A 6,000-nucleotide genomic window follows, 5' to 3' on the forward strand; every position below is an offset into this window, starting at 1 on the left:
TCTATCTATCTATCTATCTATCTATCTATCTATCTATCGTTTGATTGTTTTTTTATTTCTTTGTCTAATCATGCAGTTTTATAAAAAAAAAAAAAAGTAGAATCAACCATTATAGGCTATAGCTGTTTGCTTGTTTTGGTTTGTCCAATCGTGCAGTTGTGTTGTTTTTTGAGAATCAATAATTTGTTTGTTTGTTTGTTTGTTTGTCCAATTAAGCAATTTCATTAGATATGTTTTGAGAATCAACCATTTTATCTATCTATCTATCTATCTATCTATCTATCTATCTATCTATCTATCTATCTATCTATCTATCTATCTATCTATCTATCAATCATTTGTTTGTTTGTTTGTTTGTCCAATTAAGCAATTTCATTAGATATGTTTTGAGAATCAACCATTGTATCTATCTATCTATCTATCTATCTATCTATCTATCTATCTATCTATCTATCTATCTATCTATCTATCTATCTATCTATCTATCTATCTATCTATCAACCATTGTTTGTTTGAATTATGCAGCTTTATAACTTTTTTGTTTGTTTGTCTTTCCAGTCGTGCAGTTGTGTTGTTTTTTGAGAATCAACGATTAATTGTTTGTTTGTTTGTTTGTTGGATTGTCCAATCAATCAATCAATCTATCTATCTATCTATCTATCTATCTATCTATCTATCTATCTATCTATCTATCTATCTATCTATCTATCTATCTATCTATCTATCTATCTATCTATCTATCTATCAACCATTGTTTGTTTGAATTATGCAGCTTTATAACTTTTTTGTTTGTTTGTCTTTCCAGTCGTGCAGTTGTGTTGTTTTTTGAGAATCAACCATTAATTGTTTGTTTGTTTGTTGGATTGTCCAATCAATCAATCAATCAATCAATCAATCAATCAATCTATCTATCTATCTATCTATCTATCTATCTATCTATCTATCTATCTATCTATCTATCTATCTATCTATCTATCTATCTATCTATCTATCTATCTATCTATCTATCTATCTATCTATCTATCTATCTATCTATCTATCTACCTACCAACCAACCAACCAACCAACCATTGTTTGTTTGTTTTTGTCTAATCATGCAGTTTTATATCAACCATTTCATCTATCTGTCAAGCATTGTTTGTTTGTTTTTGTTTCTTGTCTAATTTTATAACCTTTTTTAGAATCAATCATTATAGGCTATATGTTTGTTTTTGTTTTGTCTAATTATGTAATTATCTGATAATATTTTTTATGCTGTGAAGCTCCAACATATAATCGATTTGAGTGAACACATGAAAAAATCCACAAATTAAATCAGCCTCGAATAATACAAATGTAATTGACAATTAAAGCTGCAAGCAGCGATGAAAGGGCCCTCGCACCCGGGTTCACCGCCACCTGTTGGCCTTAGGAACAGTGATCTGTGGGCGACATGCATGTAAGTGCGTGAATACAGGAGAATTATGCCAAAATCATTTCGAAATGCCACACTTACTGAATATTGCTATGTTGATATCTTCAGGCCAGGACTTTTATCGAACATGAGAAGTTTGGAGCAGATTGGACATTGTATGCCTGAGTTACAACAACTTCCTGTTTCTTTAGTGCCGTTAATCGCATAAATTAGCACTCAGCCAAGTGTTGCATGATTTAACATGTTTCTAGCATGTTTGGTACTTCGTGGCATAATGAAATGTGAATCTGGTAGTGAATTACAGTGTAAAGCATGCCATTTCCTGTTGCCAGCAGGTGGCGCTATGGCTAACTGAATATTGTCATATAGATGTCTTTAGGCCAGGACTCTTATCACACATGTGAAGTTTGGAGCAGATCAGACATAGTATGCCTGAGTTACAACAGCTTCATCGTTCATGGCGAAACATCAGACTTTGTCAGTCCGCCACGGACACGCCCTTCAACCAAAACTCAAGATCTTTGATATTTATCATTGCTAAGGTCTTAAGATTAGCTGGTTAAATCTCTATTAAGAGTTAATCACAGTGTAAAACATGTAATTTCCTGTTGACTGCAGGTGGCGCTATGACTGTAACTGAATATTGTCATATAGATGTCTTAAGGTCAGGACTCTAATAAAACATGTGAAGTTTGGGGCAGATCAGACATTGTATGCCCGAGTTACAACAACTTCCTGTTTCATGGCGAAACATCGAACTTTGCCAGGTCGCCACGGACACGCCTTTCAGCGAAAACTCTAGATCTTCACAATTTAACGTCTCAAAGGCCTTTAGATTAGACTGACCAAATATGATGTTGATCTAATTTAAGCTTTAGGAGGAGTTCGTTAAAGTACAACATCTGGAAATGGCAAAAACTGCACAAATTTTGCAAAGAAAATTCAAAATATCTGACTTCCTGTTAGTTTTCAGATTTCACCCCAAGAGACTTTTTTGTAGGTATTGGGCTGTTAGATGTGTGTACCAAATGTCATACCTGTACATGAAACAAAGTGTCAGGGGCACTTCGTTGAAATTTTTTAGGTGGCGCTATCGAGCCATTTTGCCACACTTAATTCTGAAATCTATATCAGACGTAAATTTTCACCACTTCTGACGCATCTGCAAAGTTTCATGAGTTTTCGAGTATGTTTTGGCCCTCAAAAAAGTGATTCACCTTATATGGCGAAACATCAGACTTTGTCGGTCCGCCTTGGACACGCCCTTCGACGAAAACTCAAGATCTTTGCAATTTAACATCTCAAAGGCCTTAAGATTAGACTGACCATATTATGATGTTGATCTGGTTTAATCTCTATGAGGAGTTAATCCCAGTGTAAAACATGTCATTTCCTGTTGCCCCCAGGTGGCGCTATGACTGTAACTGAATATTGTCATATAGATGTCTTCAGGTCAGGACTCTAATAAAACATGTGAAGTTTGGGGCAGATCAGACATTGTATGCCCGAGTTACAACAACTTCCTGTTTCATGGCGAAACATCAAACTTTGCCAGGTCGCCACGGACACGCCCTTCAGTGAAAACTCTAGATCTTCGCAATTTAACGTCTCAAAGGCCTTTAGATTAGACTGACCAAATATGATGTTGATCTGATTTAAGCTCTAGGAGGAGTTCGTTAAAGTACAACATGTGGAAATGGCAAAAACTGCCAAAATTTTTAGAGAAAATTCAAAATATCTCACTTCCTGTTGGGTTTACACACCCAGGGGCTTTTTTGTAGGTATTGGGCTGTTACATCTGTCTACCGAATTTCATAACTGTACGTGAAACGTAGCACGAACAGGCCCGGATTAAGAACACATTGGGCCCTGGGGCTATAGCAACACCAAGGGCCCCCTTTCATATGATTGCCATGCCACAGTGTCTTGTACCACAAGATTTTTTTTTATTTTTTTTATTGTCATTATTTTTATATTTTTACAAAGTTCATTTTATCAAATCATTTTATATAAGCACAAGCACACTAAATATTCCATGCTATTTAACATATTTTAAAATATATTTAACATATAAAATATTTAACATATTTTAAAATTGTATTGCATATATTGCTGACACAATAATTCTTTCCTCTTATTAACACAAAATAAACTATTTTGAAGAAGGTGGGTAACCAAACAGTTGATGGTCCCCAGTGATTTCCACATTATATATATTTTTTTCCTACTATGGAAATTAATGGGGACCAGCAACTGTTTGGTTACCCACATTCTTCAAAATATTTTATTTTGTGTTCAACAGAAGAAAGAAACTCATTCAGGTTTAAAACAGCTTGAAAGTGAGTATGTGATGACAGGATTTTAATTTTTGGGGTGAACTATCCCTTTAAGGACAACGGTCCGCATGCTAACTATTAGGACGCTGTCACTTTAAGACCTGCATGCGTCCCATTTTCTCAACTCACTTCAGACATAACCAACTGTGTTTATGTAAACCTTTTGTGTATTTGACAGTATTGTGGCGCAATCAGACGCGAAAGATGAAGTCCAGTAGTCAGGTGCTGTTTGACAGGCTTAAGTGTGTGTGCACGCTTCGGGTGTATGGGGTCAGAAAAAGCGCAGCGCACGAATGACATGTTTAACTGGCAGGGCTTTAAAGCACATGCAAATAAAGAACTTTTGTGATTGCGAATAAGTGCAGTGTCCCGTGAGTAACTCTACCGCTGTGTTAACGTGTGATGTGAATGTGTCGAGGTCGAGTTGTACGGATGGAGGCACCAGAACTGCAACTGATAGAATGTGCTTCAAAGGCAGATAGTGGAGACAAGTCACACGACATTGGTGTTCGTCAAAAAAACTGTAGGAATGTTAATTCTGGATTTTTACACGGGTGATGATGATGAGAGAAAAACACTGACATTCTGAATTCAAACGGCAATAAAATCAATCGACTCGTCCCTGCAAATGTTGAAAACACCTTACGTTTTCATGAGAAACAATTACCATCCATCCGAATAGGGCTTAACTCGTTATAAGAATAATAACTTGATGCAGCTGCTATCTCACCTTCTTCAACGTGTAAAGCATGATCGGCGACGGTGTCGGTGGGTGAAGATAATTGTAAGCTGCCGCTGCACGCGGAGTCTTCCACTGGTACGGATGTTTTATGTGAACCGAAGAAATTAGTTTTGGTATTTTTGCTATAAGATTAGCATCCCTTTTCTCGCTTTCAAGCTTATTTGTCCGTTTTTGCGCACCACTATCACTTTTTTTAATCATTTTTTGAACACCAGCGAGGCTGAAAAAGCAAAAAAGGCCAATTTTCTAGTCTACATGCCATAGCGTAACGCAAAGAGGCGTTTCCCGATGTCATGGCACGAATTGTAAAGTGATTTTGATTGGACGATGATTTATCAGTCAGGCACATTTTCCAATAATTTTTTCTTGTTATTTTATTAGACACAAATCAACCACCTATGACTTGTCAATCTCATTTCCTCCAGCCAATCACGGGCCCCCTCTACCCGCGGGCCCTGGGGCTTCAGCCCCACCTAGCCCTTATGTTAATCCGGCCCTGAGCACGAAGGGCGCTTAATTGAAATTTTGTAGGTGGCGCTATTGAGCCATTTTGCCACACCTAATTCTGAAACCCATATCAGATGTAAATTTTCACCACTTCTGACGCGTGTGCAAAGTTTAAGTTAAAGTGTGCAGAGTTTTTGAGAACGTTTAGGCCCTCAAAAATGCGATTCATTTTGGAGAAGAAGAATAATTGGCTGAGCAATTCCAATAGGGTCCTCACACCATCGGTGCTCGGGCCCTAACAAGAATCTATACAAATAAGAGTTGGGTAATAAGGAATTTGAACACAGTGCTTGCTAAAGGAAAACAGCAGTTAGAGGGTTTTTCTTTAATTAAAAATCCTTTTAAATGACACATAAATGTAATCAATCAAAATCCTGCCATTGAAGCCTTACTCATGTGTTGTTGAAGGATGTAAAACTTTCAAATGTTGACTCAACAACGCCCATTCTGCAACACCCATTCTGCAACGTGGCAAGACTTTTATGTTCAAGATTAGACTGTTAACGACCCTCTGTATCTGGACACAATAGGGTTAACTGTGCTTCAGTATTACCTTTCTATTGTACAGGTGAAACAGGTATATCTGGGCCCTGAAGTAAATCATTTCCAGCTCTGCACACAAACCACAATCCTATTAGTATTGTTACTACCAACAAATGTAAATATAATAAATACAATACACTGAACAGCTAATGTAAGTGGATATTTTATTTAGTAGTTTTGTTTTCCCGTGACACAGCACATTGTGTGGATACCATGAAATAACCACCAGCACCTAATTTTCTTTGCTTATGATCACTACTGTTACCATATCATCTAGATCAGAAGTAATTATTGACAAGGGCGGAACATGAACTGTATGCTGGCCAGTGTAGAGCTGCATGTTGAACAGAAAGCTGAGCTGCTGCCCTGCCAATGCACTGTATAACTCTTGTCTGAAACATTTATGCTCATTCTCATCTGTCCCAAGGCAGCCATCAAACTAAGAACCATGTCTCAGA

This window comes from Chanodichthys erythropterus, chromosome 15, assembly GCF_024489055.1.
Source record: "Chanodichthys erythropterus isolate Z2021 chromosome 15, ASM2448905v1, whole genome shotgun sequence".
Taxonomy (NCBI): domain Eukaryota; kingdom Metazoa; phylum Chordata; class Actinopteri; order Cypriniformes; family Xenocyprididae; genus Chanodichthys; species Chanodichthys erythropterus.